A 23,226-nucleotide genomic window follows, 5' to 3' on the forward strand; every position below is an offset into this window, starting at 1 on the left:
TTGAGCTGAAAGAGCTTTGAGAAAAACGAGACATTTTAAAACTGTGAACTCCATTTTACTAATTCTGTGCCTACATAATGCAAAAGGAAATAAAAAACTAATTTATCCATGTCCTTAGGCAGGCACTGCATACTCACACATGCACATATGTACACACACACACACACTCAAAATTTTGTATCTGATGCAGAAATCTTGAACTCAAAATTTCACATAAAAATTCTTCCATATAGCTGGGCATGATGGCACATGCCTGTAGTCCCAGCCACTGGGGCCAGGGGGCTGAGACAGGAGAATCACTTGAACCTGGGAGAAAGAGGCTGCAGTGAGCTGAGATCGCACTACTGCACAACAGAGTAAGACTCTGTCTCTAAAAATATATATATATATCTTCCATGGTTAGTGACACTTGCAGGGCCTTGGAAATAGCAAATTGTCTAACTGACCTATTAGAAACATCTTCAGATGGCACACAGAACTCCTGTGGAAACAATCCTGCCACATAGATGCTCAAAGTGAAAAATTCCAAATCACATAAGGAGATGTCACCGAAAGAGACTATAAGAGGGTGAGGCAGAAACAACAAAAAGAAAATATACACCCCGAAAACTCAAAATAATAGAACAATCTACAGAGATTTTTAAAGAAGTTTCTCTAAAATCTTTAAGGAATGAATACCTTAGGGCATAAACAAGGCACTATATTTAAAAGTACCAATGTGGTAAAAGAACCCATTAGAAATTTAAAAAAAAAAAAAAATATATATATATATATATATATATATATATATATATATATATAAAATCATTGTGGGCCAGACGCAGTGGCTGGGATCTGTCATCCTAGCATTTTGGGAGGCTGAGGTGGGCAGATCACTTGAGATCAGGAGTTCAAGACCAGCCTGACCAACACAGTGAACCCTGTCTCTACTAAACATGCAAAATTTAGCCAGGCATGGTGGCAGGTCCCTGTAATCCTAGCTACTGAAAAGGCTGAGGCATGAGAATCTCTTGAACCCAGGAGGCGGAGGTTGCAGTGAGCTGAGATCACGCCACTGCACTCCAGCCTGGGCGACAGAGTGAGACTCCTCAAAAAATCATCATCATTGTCATCATGAAAAGCACTTAACAGATAAATTATATAGTATATTAGACACTGCTAAAGTGAAATTAATGAACTGGAAACTGGATTCAAAAAAATCATACAAAAAAATGCAGCAAAACAGATAACAAGATAAGGAAGCATTTTTTTTTTTTTTTTTTTTTTTTGAGACGGAGTTTCGCTCTTCTTACCCAGGCTGGAGTGCAATGGCGCGATCTCGGCTCACCGCAACCTGTCTCCCGGGTTCAGGCAATTCTCCTGCCTCAGCCTCCTGAGTAACTGGGATTATAGGCACGCGCCACCATGCCCAACTAATTTTTTGTATTTTTAGTGAAGACGGGGTTTCACCATGTTGACCAGGATGCTCTCGATCTCTTGACCTCGTGATCCACCCACCTCGGCCTCCCAAAGTGCTGGGATTACAGGTGTGAGCCACCGTACCCGGCAGGAAACTTTTAAAAAACCAGAGATGTGGCCGGGCGCGGTGGCTCAAGCCTGTAATCCCAGCACTTTGGGAGGCCGAGGCGGGTGGATCACGAGGTCAAGAGATCGAGACCATCCTGGTCATCATGGTGAAACCCCCGTCTTCACTAAAAATACAAAAATTAGCTGGGCATGGTGACATGTGCCTGGGATCCCAGCTACTCAGGAGGCTGAGGCAGGAGAACTGCCTGAACCCAGGAGGTGGAGGTTGTGGTGAGCCAAGATCGCGCCATTGCACTCCAGACTGGGTAACAAGAGCGAAATGCCGTCTGAAAAGAAAAACAGAGATGTGGAGAATAAAATGAGAAGACCCCACATATATCCATATAATAGAAGTTACAAATAAAGAAAATAAAAAAGAGGCAATAGTTAGAGAAATGAGTGAAATTTTAAATATTTAGTTTTTCAAATTGAAGAATTCTCCTGGCCAAACAGGAAAATAACAGCCCAAGTTTGCTTTTTACGGATTCTTGCTGAAAGAGCTGTTAAAGGATATGTTCAGAAAGAAAGAAATTGAATTGTGAAGAAAAAGTGGGAGCCAAATGCAATGGTTAGCAAAGGAACTAGTAGGAGTATTGGTAAATCTGCTAATAAAGAAAGTATCACTAGCTGATAATATCTTAGAAATTAAAAAAAGAGAGAGAAGAAAGTATTCTGACAGATGCATGCAGTTTTAAAATCATCATATGATGCAAAAAGTTACCTTAAGCAGTATTTCATAAATACAAATTCTTTCAACAGGGAGACAAGTGCTAGTGTCCAATTAAAAGTATATTCTGGGCCAGATGCAGTGGCTCATGTCTGTAATCCCAGCACTTTGGGAGGCTGAGGCAGGCAGATCACTTGAGGTCAGGAGTTTGAGACCAGACTGGCCAACGTGGTGAAACCCCATTTCTACTAAAAACACAAAAATTAGCTGGGTGTGGTGGTGCTGCACACCTGTAATCCCAGCTGCTCAGGAGGCTGAGGCAGGAGAATCACTTGAACCAGGGAGGCGGAGGTTGCAGTGAGCCAAGATCCTACCACTGCACTCCAGCCTGGATGACAGAGTAAGACTCCATCCCAAAAAAAAAAAAAAAGTATATTCTTTGGCAAAAGCCTGAAGACCTTTATTTGATGTTTTATATTGTCTTGGTTTTGACTGCTTTATCCTATTTTTAAAAATGTGGTCCAGATGCAGTGGCTTATACGTGTAATCCCAGCACTTTGGGAGGTTGAGGCATGAGGAATCCCTTCAGGCCAAGAGTTTGAGATCAGCCTGGGCAACATAGGGAGAACTGATCTTTACAAAAAAATTTAAAATTAGCCAGGTGTGGTAGTACACCCCTGTAGTCCCAGCTACTTAAGAAGCTGACATGGGAGGATCACTTGTGCCCAGGAGAGCAAGGCTGCAATGAACTGTGATTGCATCAGTGCACTCCAGCCTGGGCAACAAAGGAAACCCTATTTCAAATAAATAACTAAATAAACAAGTAGGCCAGGCATGGTGGCTTACGCCTGTAATCACCACACTTTGGGAGGCCGAGGCAGGTGGATCACCTGAGGTCAGGAGTTCAAGACTAGCCTGGCCAACATGGTGAAAACCCATCTCTACTAAAAAATACTAAAAAATTAGCCAGGGGTTGTTGGGGTTGGTACATGCCTGTAGTCCCAGCTACTTGGGAGGCTGAGGCAGGAGAATTGCTTGAACCCAGGAGGCGGAGGTTGTAGGAAGCCAAGACTATACCACTGTACTCCAGCCTGGGTGACAGAGTGAGACTCTTAAAAAAAAAAAAGAAAGAAAGAAAGGAAGGAAGGAAGGAATAGAGAGAGAGAGAGACAGAGGGAAGGAAGGAAGGAAAGAAAGAGAAAGAAGGAAAGAAAGAAAGAAAAAGAGAGAGAGAGAGAAAGAGGAGGAAAGAAGGAAAACAAGTAAATAAATAAAATGTGGTGATCAAAGGACAGTAGCTAAGAACACTTACCAGGTATTAAGCGCAAAGACAAATCTCACAAGCTATTTTTTTTTTTTTTTTTTTTTTGAGATGGAGTTTCGCTCTTGTTACCCAGGCTGGAGTGCAATGGCGCGATCTTGGCTCATCGCAACCTCCGCCTCCTGGGTTCAGGCAATTCTCCTGCCTCAGCCTCCTGAGTAGCTGGGATTACAGGCACGCGCCACCATGCCCAGCTAATGTTTTGTATTTTTAGTAGAGACGGGGTTTCACCATGTTGACCAGGATGGTCTCGATCTCTTGACCTCATGATCCACCCGCCTCGGCCTCCCAAAGTGCTGGGATTATAGGCATGAGCCACCGCGCCCAGCCTAACACAAGCTATTTTTTTAAACCTCAGCTTTCTTGTCACTAATGTGGGAAATTAAACACATTTTTACAGGATTGCCATGAGGACTGAATGAGATTACCCAAGTGAATGTGCAGTCTATGCCAGCATAGCCTGGACTGATTGAAAAACAGTGTCTTTGGGATGCCACTGATTATGGGGGTGGAAGTGAGGGAGGGACATTTTATAATTTTAAACAGAGACAATCATGTCTGCTCAGTAGCGCAAGGGAGAGCTACTTCAGCTCAGACCCAACCAGGGTATGACTTTTCTTTCCAAAGAGATTTTCCTTTCTTTTTCCTTTTTTATTTTTTTGAGACAGCGTCTTACTTTGTCACCCAGGCTGGAGTCCAGTGGCACTGTCTCGGCTCACTGTAGGCTCAACTTCCTGGGCTCCAGTGATCCTCTCACCTCAGCCTCTCAAGTAGCTGGGACCACAGGCACACTCCACTGTGCCCCCTAATTTTTTGTATATTTTGGTTTTTTTTGTTTGTTTGTTTTTTTTTTTTTGAGATGGAGTGTCGCTCTATCGCCCAGGCTGGAGTGCAGTGGTACAGTCTCAGGCCACTGCATTTTCTACTTCCCGGGTTCAAGAGATTCTCATGCCTGCCTCCTGAGTGCTGCCTCCCAAAGTGCTGCCTCCCAAAGTGCTGGGATTACAGGCACGAGCCATTATGCCCTGCAGAAAAAAAAAATCTTTATTTTTTGTAGAAATAACATCTTACTATTTTGCCCAGGCTGGACTCCAACTCCTGGGCTCAAGGATCCTCCCGTCTCATTCTCTCGCACTCAGCCAAAGACATTTTAGGAGTACACGAAGTACTCGGATTAGATGACCCAGGCTAGAGATAGGAGCGAGTTGGAGGAAGGAAGGAAAATACATTTTCATCCACTTCATAGGGTTATGATGAGGCACAGTAAACATACAGTTAATGTTAGCTATTATTATTACAGTGGAGTAAACATTGCATTGTTTGAGAAAAAACCAAGTATATATGAAAGGCATAAATGTCCACTTACAGAATTTTTTTTTTTTTTTTTGAGACGGAGTTTCACCTTTGTTGCCCAGGCTGGAGTGCAATGGCGCGATCTCGGCTCACCGCAACCTCCGCCTCCTGGGTTCAGGCAATTCTCCTGCCTCAGCCTCCTGAGTAGCTGGGATTACAGGCACACACCACCATGCCCAGCTAATTTTTTGTGTTTTTAGTAGAGACGGGGTTTCACCATGTTGACCAGGATGGTCTCGATCTCTTGACCTTGTGATCCACCCGCCTTGGCCTCCCTAAGTGCTGGGATTACAGGCTTGAGCCACCGCGCCCAGCTCACTTACAGAATTTTAAAAAAATTTTTTTTAATGTTTCGAGACACAGTCTCACCCTGTCACCCAAGATGGAGTGCAGTGGCACGATCTCGGCTCACTGCAACCTCTGCCTTCCAGGTTCAAGCTATTCTTCTGCCTTGGCATCCCAAGTAGCTGGTATTACAGGTACCCACTACCACACCCAATTAATTTTTTGTATTTTCAGTAGAGACGGGGTTTCACTGTGTTAGCCAGGCTGGTCTCAAACTCCTGACCTCATGATCTGCCTGCTTCAGCCTCCCAAAGTGCTGGGATTACAGGCATGAGACACTGCACCCAGCCAGAACATTTTTAAAGCAGGTAAAATCCTCTCAAAATTACCAGAAGAAAAAAAAATCTGAAGAATACATTTACTTTACTGAAAGACAGAAAACCAGATATGCCAAGCAAGCATAACAATAGAAAACAAAACAGAAAGAACTAAAGTCACATCTAACAATTAAAATTATGTGAATGAAATAAACCAAGTCATTGAAAGAAAAATAGTTAAATTGGTCCAAAAACAGAATCATACTACAAGACCCATACCTAAAACCTGAAATCAGTAAAACTCAATGTTGTTGCCGGGTGCGGTGGCTCAAGCCTGTAATCCCAGCACTTTGGGAGGCCGAGGCGGGTGGATCACAAGGTCAAGAGATTGAGAGCATCCTGGTTAACATGGTGAAACCCCGTCTCTACTAAAAATACAAAAAAATTAGCTGGGCATGGTGGCACGTTCCTGTAATCCCAGCTACTCAGGAGGCTGAGGCAGGAGAATTGCCTGAACCCAGGAGGTGGAGGTTGCGGTGAGCCGAGATCGCGCCATTGCACTCCAGCCTGGGTAATGAGCGAAACTCCATCTCAAAAAACAAAACAAAACAAAACAAAACTCAATGTTGTTGACACTGGGACAAACATGTCCTTATATCTAGTGTTGGTAAGAGTAAAAATTGGTATAAAATTTTCAGAAAACAGCTGGGTAACTGTATCATAAAATGGACACACCATTGTATGGAACTAGTCCACTTCTAGAAATTACTCTGAGGAGAAAACTGCACAAAAGCAGAACACAGGATGTTTTTCACTATGTAGTTTTTAGTATCAAACAATGCAAACAACCGAAATGGCTAACAATAGGAGAAAGGTTGTGTCAATCATGGTTTGTAAATATTACAAATAGCTGTTGATCATTAACAATCATGGTGTTAAGCCGGGCGCGGTGGCTCAAGCCTGTAATCCCAGCACTTTGGGAGGCCGAGGCGGGTGGATCACGAGGTCGAGAGATCGAGACCATCCTGGTCAACATGGTGAAACCCCGTCTCTACTAAAAATACAAAAAAAAAAAATTAGCTGGGCATGGTGGCACGTGCCTGTAATCCCAGCTACTCAGGAGGCTGAGGCAGGAGAATTGCCTGAACCCAGGAGGCGGAGGTTGCGGTGAGCCGAGATCGCGCCATTGCACTCCAGCCTGGGTAACAAGAGCGAAACTCCGCCTCAAAAAAAAAAAAAAAAAAAAACAATCATGGTGTTAGTCTACAGTTATTGACTTGGAAACCTATCCATTGCATAGTCTCAGTAAATGTAGTGACTACAGAATAACATATAAATTATCATCTCATGTATGGGAAACTATATTCTTATACCTCTAAGTATATATACCGCATAAAGCTGTCTACAAGACATTCGCTAAAATTGGTATGGCTATTATGAGTGACAGAATTTTGTAGGTGACTTTTATTTCCTTTTTATGTTGGGTAAAAAAAATTGGTCATGAGAAACCCATTTTTCTGTACATGTCTAAAAATGCATAAGCCTTTAAAATGACTTGGTCAGCCTCCCAAGACCCCATATGTCCGTGTGCTTCCCTCCTGTCATTCTCTTAAAGATAAGCTTCAAGGAGGGGAACACAACTGGTAGCTATCAGGAAAGCCATGCCCCAACTGGCTTCCTGCCCGAAGAGACCATCATGGGCTAGTTATGTAGATCCAGGACCATGGCATCTCTGGGGCAGGATTGAAAGCCACTCTTAGAACCAGAATTGAAAAATTACTGAATATAGGCCCTTCTCTGTTTGCTTATATATGTATGTACGTAATTGTTATATGTTAAACAAAAATAAATCTGCCAACCCTATTCCCAGAGGTCCTGGTTCAGGATGATGGCATTCACTATTTTGTTGTTTTGTTTTTGAGACAGAGTCTCCCTCTGCAGCCCAGGCTGCAGTGCAATGGCATATCTCGGCTCACTGCAACCTCCACCTCCCGGGTTCAACAATTCTCCTGTCCCAGCCTCCCAAGTAGCTGGGATTACAGGCAGGCACCCCCACATCCAGCCAATTTTTTAAATTTTTAGTAGAGACAATGTTTTAACATATTGGTCAGACTAGTCTCAAACTCCCGACCTCAGGTGATCCAGCCACCTCAGCCTCCCAAAGTGTTGGGATTACAGGAATGAGCCACTGCGCCTGGCCATGTATGTTTGTATGTATTTAAAATTTTTCTGGCCGGGCATAGTAACTCATGCCTGTAATCCCAGCACTTAGGGAGACTGAGGCAGGCAGATCACGAGGTCAGCAGTTTGAGACAAGCCTGATCAACATGGTGAAACCCCAATCTCTACTAAAAAATACAAAAATTAGCCAGGCATGGTGGCGCACACCTGTAATCCCAGCTACTCAGGAGGCTGAGGCAGGAGACTCACTGGAACCCTGGTGGTGGAGGTTACAGTGAGCCGAGATCATGCCACTGCACTCCAGCCAGGGCAACACAGCAAGATTCCATCCCAAAAGAAAAAAAATTGTCCATAGCTTCCATAATGTCTGTGATAGAGCAAGTATGGGAATTTCCCCACATTAGAAGTCTAGAGTGACTAATTTCTGGGATTTCCTGGGCTGCTCTGTGAATTGCGCAGCTACACGGAGTGGCTGTCTGGCCGCTGAGAGTTCTCGAAGTACTGGCCCTGTCTGCAGCAGTGACACACAGTGAGCCATGGGGAAGCCTCCTAATGCTTTTATTTATTGTTTGCTTTTTTTTTTTTTTTTTTTTTTAAAGCATCAACTGCTTTTGTAAAAAACAAAGCTATTTTTTAAAAGGACGGAGTGGTCATCAGTGTCTGAGTATGATAAGGACTGAATCGGGTCCATAGTGGACTTAGCAACAAGGAAGTAGTGAATGACCTAGTCAAGAATAGTATCTGTGTGGTAGCGGTGGCGGCGGGGGTGGCTTTAAGAGAGCCAGAGAAGTGAGGAAGTGGAGAGAGAGAGAATGAGTTTGGACAATTATTTCTGGAAGTTTGGCTGAGAAAAGACGGTATGAGATACAGCAAGGAGTGCCTAAAGGGAGGAAGGGGGAGGCAGGAAGAGGTACTAATTTTGTTTGTTTGTTTCATTTGTGTTTCTTTTTGCAGTTGAAAAGGAGCTAGTGTATAAGTGGATGATTCAACAGAGAGACTGCTCCCTAACAAGGAATCTCTAGAAAGGTGGAAGAGGACAAGAACCAGAGCACCACAGAAGTTGACCTTAAACAGAATGACAAGCCTTGTAACTGGAAGGAAGGAAGAAAGGCCACACACAGATCAAATGGAGGGCTCTCCTTCCAATGAGAATAAACAATGAAATAAAGAGGGCCCTTAGCCAGGTGTGGTGGCTCACACCAGTAACTATCCCAGCACTTTGGTAGGCTAAGGCGGGAAGATCATTTGAGCCTAGGAGTTTGAGACCAGCCTGGGCAACATAGGGAGACCTTATCTCTACAAAAAAATGTAAAAAGTCTGGGTGCAGTGGCTCACGCCTGTAAACCCAGCACTTTGGGAGGCTGAAATGGGCAAATCACAAGGTCAGGAGATCAAGACCATCCTGGTGAAACCCCCATCTCTACTAAAAATACAGAAAAAAAAAAACTTAGCCAGGTGTGGTGGCAGGCACCTGTAATCCCAGTTACTTGGGAGCCCGAGGCAGGAGAATTGCTTGAACCTGGGTGGCAGAGGTTGCAGTGAGCCCAGATTACGCCTTTGCACTCCAGCCTGGGTTGACAGAGCAAGACTCCATCTCAAAAAAAAAAAAATTAAATTAAATTAAATTAAATAAATACATAAATAAATAAGGGCTTGCAGAGGCTGGGGCTATTATTTTTAAAAGGAGGGTATAGCTTTTACCACATAGTATTGAACTAGGTGTGCTCATTCTGTTTGCCCTGAAATGGAAAAGGTGTCTGGGATAGAAACATTCATTATCTTGTCTGTGGTGGTTTCAAGAGCATATATGCATGTTAAAACTCACCAAATTGTACTTAAAGTAGGGCAATTTATTTTACATCAATTATACCTCAATAGAGCTGGTTGTTATTGTGGGGAGGATTGCTTTGTTTTATTTTGTTTGTTTCCTTACGCTTTTGTTTTGTGGTTGTTTTCAAGCTGGCATGCTTCAGTCGACAGGGGGCACTGTTGTGCATGCCAAGATGGGAAAGTGGTTTTCCTACCTGATTTTCAATTCTATGGTCCTTCTGCCCAGGCATGGTGGATCACACCTGTAATCCCAGCTATTTGAGAGGCTGAGGCAGGCAGATCACTTGAGGTCATCTAAAAATACAAAATTAGCCGGGCGTAGTGGTGCACGCCTGTAGTTCCAGCTACTCTGGAGGCTGAGGCAGGAGAATCGCTTGAACCCTGGTGGCAGAGTTTGCAGTGAGTCGAGTTCGTGCCATTGCACCCCAGCCTAGGCAACAAGAGCAAAACTCTGTCTCAAAAATATAAATAAAAAATTAAAATTTAGGCCGGGCGCGGTGGCTCAAGCCTGTAATCCCAGCACTTTGGGAGGCCGAGGCGGGTGGATCACGAGGTCAAGAGATCGAGACCATCCTGGTCAACATGGTGAAACCCCGTCTCTACTAAAAATACAAAAAATTAGCTGGGCATGGTGACGCGTGCCTGTAATCCCAGCTACTCAGGAGGCTGAGGCAGGAGAATTGCCTGAACCCAGGAGGCGGAGGTTGCGGTGAGCCGAGATCGTGCCATTGCACTCCAGCCTGGGTTAACAAGAGCGAAACTCCGTCTCAAAAAAAAAAAAAAAAAAAAAAAATTAAAATTTAAAAAACAAAATTTGGGCCAGGCGCGGTGGCTCACGCCTATAATCCCAGCACTTTGGGAGGCCGAGGCGAGCAGATCACAAGGTCAAGAGATCAAGACCATGCTGGCCAACACGGTAAAACACCATCTCTAAAAAAATAAATAAATAAAAATAAAATCAATTCTATGGTCCTGTTTCCTCAGGGCTTTTCTCAGATGACAGAGCTCTTATTTATAGGCACTTAAGGAAGATAATTAAATAATTATAGGCATGAAAATATAAGCAAATGGATGTGCAGAAGTCTGCTGAAATACTCTTAAAGTCTGAGTAGCAAGCACAGACTCAGTCAAAGGATGAGATTGCAGAACAAAAGCATTTCTTCACAGCCATGTGGAAGCCATGTATGGGATTCTGGTTTGTTGTTGTTGTTGTTGTTGTTTTTTGTTGTTGTTGTTGTTGTTGTTGTTTTTTAAGATGGGGTTTCACCATGATCGCCAGGCTGGTCTTGAACTCATGACCTCAGGTGATCCACCCACCTCGGCCTCCCAAAGTGCTAGGATTATAGGCATGAGCCACCACGCTCGGATGTTTGTTTTTTGTTTGTTTTTTTTTTTTTTTTTTTTTTTTTTTTTTTTGAGACGGAGTTTGGCTCTTGTTACCCAGGCTGGAGTGCAATGGCGCGATCTCGGCTCACCGCAACCTCCGCCTCCTGGGTTCAGGCAATTCTCCTGCCTCCCGAGTAGCTGGGATTACAGGCACGCGCCACCATGCCCAGCTAATTTTTTTGTATTTTTAGTAGAGACGGGGTTTCACCATGTTGACCAGGATGGTCTCGATCTCTCGACCTCGTGATCCACCCGCCTCGGCCTCCCAAAGTGCTGGGATTACAGGCTTGAGCCACCGCGCCCGGCTTTTGTTTGTTTTTGAGACAGGGGTCTCGCTATTGCTGTTGCCCAGGCTGGAGTGCAGGGGCTATTCACAGGCGCGATCCCACTACTGATCAGCACTGGAGTTTTGACCTGCTCCATTTCCAAGGTGGGCCAGTTCAATCCTCCTTAGGCAGCCTGGTGGTCCCCCACTCCCGGGGAGTCACCATATTGATGCTGAACTTAGTGCGGACACCCGATCAGCATAGCTCACTACAGCCCAGAACTCCTGGACTCAAGCGATCCTCCCACCTCAGCCTCCCGAGTAGCTGGGACTACAGGCACGCTGCCACTGCGACCGTCATGTATGGGATTCTCTGGTGGTAAATACTGCAGTTGCTGTCTTCCAGAGAGCAGAGTTTTGTTATGCACTTTTTTTTTTTCTGAGAAGGAGTCTTGCTCTGTCACCCAGGCCAGTATGCAGTGGCGCAATCTCACTGCAACCTCGGCCTCCCCGGTTCAAGCTATTCTCCTGTCTCAGCCTCCCAAGTAGCTGGGATTACACACATGCGCCACCACGCCTGACTAATTTTTCTATTTTTAGTAGAGACGGGGTTTTACCATGTTGCCCAGGCTGGTCTCAAACTCCTATCCTCAAGTGATCCACCTGGGCTTCCTAAAGTGCTGTTGTGACAGGCATGAGTAGCCTTTGCCTTAACAGTGTCAAATCAAGTTTAGTGTAAAGCTGCCTCCTTACATATCTTTTTTTTTTTTTTTTGAGACGGAGTTTCGCTCTTGTTACCCAGGCTGGAGTGCAATGGCGCGATCTCAGCTCACCATCCGCCTCCTGGGTTCAGGCAATTCTCCTGCCTCAGCCTCCCTAGTAGCTGGGACTACAGGCACGCGCCACCATGCCCAGCTAATTTTTGTATTTTTAGTAGAGACGGGGTTTCACCATGTTGACCAGGATGGTCTCGATCTCTTGACCTCGTGATCCACCCGCCTCGGCCTCCCAAAGTGCTGGGATTACAGGCGTGAGCCACCGCTCCCAGCCATCCTTACATATCTTAAGTTCAGCCTAAAGGTTTCTCTGTATATTATGAACTATTACCTAAATAGAGCTGTATACAGGCTGTAGTCTACTTTTGTGTAAATCACCGAGTTTTGGCCAATCAGGGGTGGCCAACTGTTCAAACCGTGTTCAAATAAGGCAAACACTGAATCAATCCAGCTGTTTCTGTTCATCACTTCGGTTTTGTCTGTCATTTTCCTTTTTCTGCCCAGAAATCTTCCACCATGTGGCTGCGCTGGAGTCTCTGAGCCTACTCTGGCTCTGGAGGCTGCCTGATTCGCAAATTGTTCTTTGCTCAATTAAACTCTTTTAAATTTAATTTGGCTACAGTTTTTCTTTCAACATCTGTTTCTCAGAATAAAAGTGTAAGATTCCAATGGAAACATTGAAAAAGTAAAAAGAGCTATGGATGTGACATGTAAATGCAATGGCAACAATTTGGCAACACAATTCTTAGTCCAGGGTTGCCTGGTTTGTGAAAAGTTACACATCCCCTGGGCCTCTGCCTCTTCTGTATACTTATGGCCAGTTTTGTTGATAGAGTACACTTGTCAGTGACTCCTTCCTCCCATTCAAGGCTCCATCCACCAGCCACCATACCTATCATAACAATACCATAAAGTAGCCGGGCTCGGTGGCTCAAGCCTGTAATCCCAGCACTTTGGGAGGCCGAGGAGGGTGGATCACGAGGTCGAGAGATCGAGACCATCTTGGTCAACATAGTGAAACCCCGTCTCTACTAAAAATACAAAAAACTAGCTGGGCGTGGTGGCGCGTGCCTGTAATCCCAGCTACTCAGGAGGCTGAGGCAGGAGAATTGCCTGAGCCCAGGAGGCAGAGGTTGCGGTGAGCCGAGATCGCGCCATTGCACTCCAGCCTGGGTAACGAGAGCGAAACTCCGTCTCAAAAAAAAAAAAAAAAAAAAAAACCAATACCATAAAGTAAACAATATTAGCTCCCTCTTACAATTGTATAAAAAATGATGCAGAGAAGTTAAGTGTCTTCTTTAGGTTACAAGCTAACAACAAATATATATAGAAGACCTGGGATCTGACCCCAGGACTCCAACATTAATGTCTGGTCTCCTGTGTTTCTCTGTTATCTTTTTTTTTTTTTTTTTTTTTTTGAGACGGAGTTTCGCTCTTGTTACCCAGGCTGGAGTGCAATGGCGCGATATCGGCTCACCGCAACCTCCGCCTCCTGGGTTCAGGCAATTCTCCTGCCTCAGCCTCCTGAGTAGCTGGGATTACAGGCACGCGCCACCATGCCCAGCTAATTTTTTGTATTTTTAGTAGAGACGGGGTTTCACCATGTTGACCAGGTTGGTCTCGATCTCTCGACCTTGTGATCCACCCGTCTCGGCCTCCCAAAGTGCTGGGATTACAGGCTTGAGCCACCGCGCCCAGCCCTTCTCTGTTATCTTTTAAAATACCAGTGTCTTGGCCAGGTGATGGGGCTCACACCTATAATCTCAGCACTTTGGGAGACCAAGGGGGGCAGATTGCCTGAGCCCAGGAGTGCAAGACCAGCTTGAGCAACACGGTGAAACCCCATCTGTACTAAAAATACAAAAATTAGCTGGACATGATGATATTCACCAGTAGTCCCAGCTACTCAGCAGGCTGAGGTGGGAGGATAGCTTGAGCCCTGGAGACGACAGAGGTTGCAGTGAGCCATGATCACACCACTGTACTCTATCCTGGGCAACACAGAGAGACCTTATTTCAAAACAACAAACAACAAAACATTAGTGTCCCTAATATAATAGTCGCCAGCCACAAATGACTATTTGCATTTAAATTAATTAAAATTAAATTGGGCTGGGTGCAGTGGCTCACACCTATAATCCCAGCACTTTGGGAGGCCAAGGTGAGCTGATCACTTGAGGTCAGAAGTTCAAGACCAGCCTGGCCAATATGGTAAAATCCCGTCTCTACTAAAAATACAAAAATTAGCCAGGTATGGTGGTGTGCACCTGTCATCCTAGCTACTGGGGAGGCTGAGGCACAAGAATTGCTTGAACCTGGGAAGCAGAGGTTGCAATGAGTTGAGGTTGCAGCACTGCACTCTAGCCTGAGCGACAGAGCAAGACTCCATCTCAAAAAAAAAAAAAAAATTAAATTAAACGGAATAAAAACACCCTCACGTTCCACATTTCAAGTGTTCAGTACCCATGTGTAGCTGCTGTATCAGACAGCATGGATATAGAATATTTCCATCATTGAAAAAGTTGAAATGAACAGCATTACTGGCATACTACTGTGTGCATCAGTAAGACACAGTCAGACATATAAAATATTCACTTTTACCTGATTCTGCCCCTCTTTTATCTTTATTGTCTAATTCTGAACGTTCTCTCTAGTCCTCCCTTCAGTCTTCTACCTAAATGCATGCCTAATGCTGGTCTACTGGCTCTGCAGGGCACCCAGCACACAGGGCAGACACTGGGATTTTGATGACAAAGATTGATGCTGGCATTTTGCCTGAGCCCAGGAGACAGCGGCTCTGAAGCAGTCTTCAGCAACAGCACCAGTGTGGGAAGTGAACACCCTGTATCTGCACATCTGCTGTTTGTTTACCAGTTCTGTCAGAAGTAGACAGAGGCAGAAAGGAAAAAGGAAAGAAGAAGTGAAGTGAGGAGACGAGAGGATTGGGGCTAAAGACACCAAAACTGGATGACTTAATTGTCTTCTGGTTCTTCCAGGCTCAAAAGCACAAAAACTTATCCTCTAAAACCATTAAGGAGATTTAATTTGCCATGCCTACAATGGGAGGAATTTAATAATCACTCACTCTCCTAAAGCACTCACCAAAAATGAATTTAAATGATCCAGAGCCTGGCCAGGCATGGTGGTGGCTCAAGCCTGTAGTCCCAGCACTTTGGGAGGCTGAGGTGGGCGGATCACTTGAGGTCAGGAGTTCAAGACCAGCCTGGCCTACATGGTGAAACCATCCTCGTCAATACGGTGAAACTCTGTCTCTACTAAAAATACAAAAATTAGCCAGGCATGATGGCAGGTGCCTGTAATCCCAGCTACTCAGGAGGCTGAGGCAGAAGAATTGCTCGAACCTGGGAGGCATAGGTTGCAGTGATCCGAGATGATGCCATTGCACTCCAGCCTGGGCAATAGACTCACTCTCAAAAAATAAATAGATAAATAATCCTGAGCCTAATGACTTGTTAAACGTCCACATCCTCCTGATGATGAAGACCCTAGTATACGTGTTGAAAAAAACAAGTGCTATCAAAAAAAAAAAAAAAAACAAAAAACCACCCATGATAAACTTTCTCCCTCACCTAGTCCTGTGAACATGTACTCCTTCTGCCCTCATGCTATCCTGAATATTTAGAAGCCCCTACTTTGATACTCACCCTCAAGGAGTCCTTGATGCCCAGGGAAGTTATATGAGGGCCCATGGAGGTTTTAGCACTCTTTCTGACATTTGAGCTACAAACTGTCCAACCCATCTAAATGTAACAACAGTTTTAGCCACATTGCTTTTCTGGCTAAGTTTCTCTAGCTCTTTGTGTAATTAGGAAGTAGCATCTTCAGAACATTATAAAACACTCCTTAAGTAATATCTAGGTGCTCTTTTGCAAGGCCCTGCCACACTTATGTGAGTATTATTTTAAAATACTGCCACTGGATTCCTGGTCTTTAGTTTGAAACTTTTTGTAGCTGCTTCAGCACTTCCTTCCCAGAGAGAGCTTGTGGCCTTGCTCCAAACACCACCACAGGACTTCCTCTAAGTATCTGGTTTTGCTTTGGTTTCCTACAACTGAGCTGTCACTCTCTGAGTTGCTGTTTACAGAGCCTTCTCCGAGGAAAACATGAATGGGCCCCCGAGGCACCATACACAGTGCCAAGGGGCTTGGAAACCACTTGGAGGAGCAGCTGGGTGAAAAGTGGGAGGCCGCCGTGGGACTCCTACTCTCAGCCTATGAGGACATAGATGACATCGGAAACCTATGCTTACAGTTTCTCAGGGACCTGGCACTTTGCTCTGTTGTCCCAGTGACTCACATGATAATTTTCCAGGCCTTCAAACTAGGTCAACAGCTTTGTTTGCCCAGAGAGCTCCCCTGGGAGGCCATTCTAAGGCAAGCAGGCTGAATGGGGATGTTTGGCCAGGTGATTCTTTTTGCTGGCTTTTAGCCTGAGGAAACATGACCAGTATTCAGGCCAGGAGTTTAGAGAATTAAAAGCTGTCAGCATCTGGGCTAAACCAACATCCATCAGTATTATTAGTTAAATGTTAACCACACTGCTAATCGCAGCCCTTTCCTGGAGAGAACTGAACAGATGATTTGGGAAGAGAGAACTGAGCAGATGATTTGGGAAGGCCCTGAAACAAGAAGTCCACTCCTTATAGATAAGAAAGACAGCCGAAAGCTTGTGCTACAAAGCTGGTCATAGAAGCTTCCATTGACTGTGCGTGGGACCTGATCAATGTCTTTCTTTATTAAGCCATGGAGTCTGGTTCAGTATTTCTTTGAGAAGTCACAGAGCCCCAAGAACATATCTAAAGACTTGCAGACTCCAATTTTTTTTTTTTTTTTTTTTTTTTTTTAGATAGAATCTGGCCCTGTTGCCCAGGCTGGAGTGCAATGGCATGATCTCAGCTCACTGCAACCTTCACCTCCTGGGTTCAGGTGATTCTCCTGCCTCAGCCTCCCCAGTAGCTGGGATTACAGGTGCGTGCCACCACGCCTGGCTAGTTTTTTTGTATCTTTTTTTTTTTTGAGATGGAGTTTCACTCTTGTTACCCAGGCTGGAGTGCAATGGCATGATCTCGGCTCACTGCAACCTCTGCCTCCTGGGTTCAAGCAATTCTCCTGCCTCGGCCTCCCGAGAGGCTGGGACTACAGGCATGCGCCACCATGTCCAGTTAATTTTTGTATTTTTTAGTAGAGACAGGGTTTCACCATGTTGACCAGGATGGTCTTGATCTCTTGTACTCGTGATCCACCCGCCTCGGCCTCCCAAAGTGCTGGGATTACAGGCGTGAGCCACCGCACCCAGCCAATTTTTTGTATCTTTAATAGAGACAGGGTTTCACCATGTTGGCCAGGCTGGTCTTGAACTCCTGACCTCATGATCCGCCTACCTCGGCCTCCCAAAGTGCTGGGATTACAGGCCTGAGCCACCGTGCCTGGGCTGAATTTTTGTTTTCTCACATAGAAAAAAATCAGAAACTATCCCACCTATTAGGGTAGTTCAGTCATTAAACTGCTACCAAGCCCCTATTCTTTATGTACTACACACTAGGTTTGTGCTGGGAGGAAACTGGTGTGGCCTCTTTTCTAAGGGAGCCCACAGTACTGTGGGGGAGACTATTGTATGTACTTAGTGTTAGGGAAAGGAACTTTGTGTTCAGAAACTTTGAAAACTACTGAGTGCTTTAAAATATATGACAAGAAATACATGTGTGTATGTGTATGTGCCTGTGTGTGTGTGTGTGTGTGTGTGTATGTTTTTTTCCCCACCAAATCCCCAAGAAATATATTTTAATTATCCAGTATGAGTCAATGGTTGGTCTGATTTCTGGATCTGGGTATTTCTCTAAGAAGATTAGGTTTTGCCCTGTCACCCAGACTGAAGTGCAGTGGTGTGATCTAGGCTCACTGCAGCTTGGACCGCCCCAGGCTCAGGTGATCCTCCCACCTCAGCCTCCCAGGTAGTTGGAAATACAGGCACACGCATGCATGTCACCACACCAAACTAATTTTTGTATTTTTTGTGGAGACAGGGTTTCATCATGTTGCCCAGGCTGGTTTCTAACTCCTGAGCTCGGGAAATCTGCCAGCCTAAGCCTCCCAAAATGCTAGGATAGCAGGCATGAGCCCCGACGCCTGGTCCAAACTACTTTTGTAGAATTAAACACTGGGCAGTTATTAAATATTACTTACCTGGGTATTGACTGAATCCACCATCTCCCATGATGGTATTTTCATGTTGTGCCCACTAGGTGTCTCATTATTTTGCAAGGAAATGGTAAAGCACAATGTTTACCTGTGTTACCAGTCAGCTTTAGTATAAACACGGGAATCACTTAGCTGAAATCTCAGCCCCATTCTAGCAATCATTGATTAAAATGCCAGCGGTTACCTCCTATTTGAGAAGAAGTATGGGAAGCTCTTTGTGGCTTCTTTGTCCTTCTTACAATTCATCTATCTAAAAGCTGTCTCTTAAAGTCAGGACTAGGAAGATGAAGTAGGAATTCTTCCACAACATGAGTAGTAAGACCTTAAGGGTAACAGCGCTGCATCCCCATTGGTTTCCTGGGTTCATGTTTAGCTGTGACCTTCATGTGAGCTGACATTCCCAAACCACACCACACTATTTGTGTGCCCAGCCAGAATGTGTTCTTCTCTATACATCAATCAAAAGAGTTGTTTTCACAACACAGTCCAGGGGCTCTTCTTGCACTTAGAATTTCAAGTTTGCAAATGATATACAATTGCTTACTTCAATATTTTCACCTGTGTTATGAATGACTTTTCTTTAGATAGCCTACACAGAACCTTCTGTCTATGAGTGATACCAGAGAGGATGGCACTAAATAACAAACAGGAAACTGAGTGCCTTCAAAAATCTATTGTAACCTCAAGATCCTATCTCATCAGGCTTTCATACTCTGCTAGAAGGAGTGTAAACTGATATGACCTTTCCGCAATATAATTTGGCAGTATCTATCAAGAATGTATTTTAAAATGTAATTTAAAAGTTTATGGCTCACACCTGTAATCCCAGCACTTTTGGAGTCCGAGGCAGGTGGATCACCTGAGGTCAGAAGTTTGAGACCAGCCTGGCCAACCTGGTGAAATCCCGTCTTTAAAAAAAAAAAAAAAAAAAAAAAAAAAAGTTTATACTCTTTTTTTTTTTTTTTTTTTTTTGAGATGGAGTTTCGCTCTTGTTACCCAGGCTGGAGTGCAATGGCGCGATCTCGGCTCACCGCAACCTCCGCCTCCTGGGTTCAGGCAATTCTCCTAAGTTTATACTCTTTAACCCTCTGTCTGTCAGGATCCCAAAAGAAAAAGGATTTCAGGCCAGGCGCAGTGGCTCACACCTATAATCCCAGCACTTTGGGAGGCCCAAGGCGGGCAGATCCCCTGAGGTCGGGAGTTCAAGATGAACCTGACCAACATGGTGAAACCGTGTCTCAATAAAAAAAGAAAAGAAAAAGGATTTCAGCTGGCAGCAGTGGCTCATGCCTATAATCCCAGCACTCTGGGAGGCCGAGATGAATAGATTGCTTGAGCCCAGGAGTCAGGACCAGCTTGTGCAATATGGTATATTAGTCCGTTTTCATATTGCTATAAAGAACTGCCCAAGACTGGGTACTTTATAAAGGAAAGAGGTTTAATTGATTCACACGTCAGCGTGACTGGGTATGCCTCAGGAAACTTACAATCATGGCAGAAGGCAAAAGGTACCTTCTTCAAATGGCAGTGGGAAGAAGTGCTGAGTGAGGGGGAAAGAGCCCCTATAAAAGCACCAGATCTTTCCAGGTGTGGTGGCTCATGCCTGTAATCTCAGCACTTTGGGAGGCCAAGGCGGGTGGATCACTTGAGGCAAGTAGTTCAAGACCAGTCTGGCCAACATGGTGAAAACCTGTGTCTACTTTAAAAAAAAACAAACAAAACGAAACAAAACAAAAAAAAACCCACCAGATCTTGTGAGAACTCACTCACTATTACAAGAACAGCATGTGGAAAACTGCCCCCATGATTCAATTAACCTCCACCTGGTCTCTCCCTTGACACATGGGGACTACGGGGATTACAATTCAAGGTGAGATTTGGGTAGGGACATGAAGCCTAACCATATGCATGGGAAACTCCATCTCTACTAAAAATACAAATATTAGCTGGGCAGGGTGACACACATGTGTAGTCTCAGCTGCTCAAGAGGCTGACGTGGAAGGATCACTTGAGCCCAGGATACAGAGGTTGCAGTGAGCCTGTCAAAAAATAAAAAAGAAAGAAAGAAAGAAAAGAAAAGAGAAGAAAAAGTAAAAAAGAGCTGGGCACAGTAGCTCACACTTGGGAGTAATCCTAGCACTTTGGGAGGCCAAGGTGGGTGGATTACCTGAGGTCAGGAGTTCAACACCAGCCTGGCCATCATGGTGACACCCCATCTTAAAAAAAAAAAAAAAGGGCCGGGCGCGGTGGCTCAAGCCTGTAATCCCAGCACTTTGGGAGGCCGAGGCGGGTGGATCACGAGGTCGAGAGATCGAGACCATCCTGGTCAACATGGTGAAACCCCGTCTCTACTAAAAAGTGCAAAAAATTAGCTGGGCACGGTGGCACGTGCCTGTAATCCCAGCTACTCAGTAGGCTGAGGCAGGTGAATTGCCTGAACCCAGTAGGCGGAGGTTGCGGTGAGCCGAGATCGCGCCATTGCACTCCAGCCTGGGTAACAAGGGCGAAACTCCGTCTCAAAAAAAAAAAAAAAAAAAAAAAAAAAAAAAAAAAAAAAAGTAGAAAAGAAAAGAAAGAAAAAGGGTTTGAGTCAGGATGGTTCCATTGGAGAGACTTTTTTTTTTTTCTTTTTGAGACAGTGTTTCACTCTGTTACCCAGGCTGGAATGCAGTGGCACAACCTAGGCTCACTGCAACCTCTGCCTCCTGAGTTCAAGTGATCCTCCTGCCTCAGTTTCCTGAGTAGCTGGGATTACAGGCACCCGCCACCATGCCAGGGATAATTTTTGTATTTTTAGCAGAGAGGGAGGTTTCACCATGTTGGTCAGGCTGGTCTCGAACTCCTGACCTCAAGGTATCTGCCTGCCTTGGTCTCCCAAAGTGCTGGGATTATAGGCATGAGCCACTGTGCCTGGCAATGAAGAGACTTTAATGAAAGAACTACTTACAGACAGGTAGGCTGGGCTAAGGGGTAAACAGGGATGTTCAGGCACCCAGAGGAAAGCAACAGTGGAAAGCAGTTACCATTCCTAGGGATAAAGGAACTGAGGGAGGAAATAATCTCACAGAATCCAGTAAGAGCAAGGAATGGTGGAGGAGGGACCCCCAAGAAAGGAGGCCAGGTTGGGGGTGGGGAGGGGTAAGCAGCTAGCTGGCTCAAAGCAGGAAGAGAGTAAGGAGGAAATACCCTGACTTCTCTCTCTTCTAGCATGTATGATCTCTGACTAGTGCCACCCCTGACTAAATCCCAAGCAAGTCAAGGGTCAAGGAATGCTGGAGATGCAATTCTTCGGAATGAAGAAAGGCAGAGAATGTGGTAGGGGTGGGGGCAGAAGTGAAAAATAACCTACACAATCCTATAGTTCCATTCCTTGGAATATATCCTAGGGGCATAATCAAAGATGGAAGCAAAGAATTATATACATGAATGTTCTTCACAGAGTTAAGTATAATAGTAAAAATAAAAGAAAGAAAGAAAATAAGCAAAATTTCCTATAATAAAGGAATAAATTATAGTATATCCATATTTTGGAATATCATCATGCCACAATAAACATTTTTAAAGAATCTATGATGATATGCAGAAATGCCTACAATAAAATGTCAATTGAAAAAGCAGACACAAGGCCGGGCGCGGTGGCTCAAGTCTGTAATCCCAGCACTTTGGGAGGCCGAGGCGGGTGGATCACGAGGTCGAGAGATCGAGACCATCCTGGTCAACATGGTGAAACCCCGTCTCTACTAAAAATACAAAAATTAGCTGGGCATGGTGGTGCGTGCCTGTAATCCCAGCTACTCGGGAGGCTGAGGCAGGAGAATTGCCTGAACCCAGGAGGCGGAGGTTGCGGTGAGCCAAGATCGCGCCATTACACTCCAGCCTGGGTAACAAGAGTGAAACTCCGTCTCAAAAAAAAAAAAGAAAAAGAAAAAGAAAAAACAGACACAAAACTCTACGCCCAGTATTAACCCAATTCCTTGAACACCTATATGCAAAAAGAAAAACATCTAAAAAATGTGAACAGTATTTACTTTAGATGATGGTATTGCTTTTGTTTCCCTTAGTAGCTTTCAATGGTTTTCCTTTTTTTCACATTAAGCAGGTAATAGTTTTGCGATCAAGGAAAAAAAGCCAGTGCCAAAAAGGAGAGCCTTTCTTATAGAAATGGACTCTGCTCAACTGAAAATTTTTTTTTTTTTTTTTTTTTTGAGACGGAGTTTCGCCCTTGTTACCCAGGCTGGAGTGCAATGGCGCGATCTCGGCTCACCGCAACCTCCGCCTCCTGGGGTCAGGCAATTCTCCTGCCTCAGCCTCCTGAGTAGCTGGGATTACAGGCACGCACCGCCATGCCCAGCTAATTTTTTTTTTGTATTTTTAGTAGAGACGGGGTTTCACCATGTTGACCAGGATGGTCTCAATCTCTTGACCTCGTGATCCACCCGCCTCGGCCTCCCAAAGTGCTGGGATTACAGGCTTGAGCCACCGCGCCCGGCTTCAACTGAAAATATTAATAAAAGACACAACAATTGTTTAAGTGAATTAAAACCAGTGACATGAAAGGTGAACTTCAATCTGTCTCCATTTGATATCTGGACAAAAAGTGAAAGAAAAATCAGTCAATTTCTACATGATATTAAATATCCAGATTTTTTAGCTTGGGCAACATGGCAAAATTCTGTCTCTACAAAAAATAGAAAAATTAGCCAGGCATGGTGGTACATGCCTATAGTCCCAGCTACCAGGGAGACTGAGGTGGGAGGATCACCTAAACCTGGGAAGGCTCAGGCGGTAGTGAGCTGAGATTGAGCCACTGCACTCCAGCCTGGGCAACAGCATGAGACCCTATCTTAAACACACACATACACACACACACATATACACTCACAGATATTTTAGATAATTTTGATTCTTGACTACATTTTTCCGTCTTCACTTCAGTGATAGTTATGAGATCAATTCAGCTGAACTCACTCATGTTACAACTCTGAAAAATCTAAGAAAAAAGTTTTTTTTCCCCCCACAACTGTGGCGTCAGGCATGGTGGCTCACACCTGTTATCCCAGC

At 44.7% G+C, this 23,226-nt stretch overlaps 1 long non-coding RNA gene across 5 annotated transcripts in view; it reads right to left on the reverse strand.

Moving 5' to 3' along the window:
- LOC120363894 (uncharacterized) overlaps window positions 1–23,226 on the reverse strand; it is a 73,420-nt gene that overhangs the window by 18,768 nt on the left and 31,426 nt on the right. The window lies entirely within an intron of this gene.

The sequence above is a fragment of the Saimiri boliviensis genome, chromosome 2, assembly GCF_048565385.1.
Source record: "Saimiri boliviensis isolate mSaiBol1 chromosome 2, mSaiBol1.pri, whole genome shotgun sequence".
Classification (NCBI taxonomy): Eukaryota; Metazoa; Chordata; class Mammalia; order Primates; family Cebidae; genus Saimiri; species Saimiri boliviensis.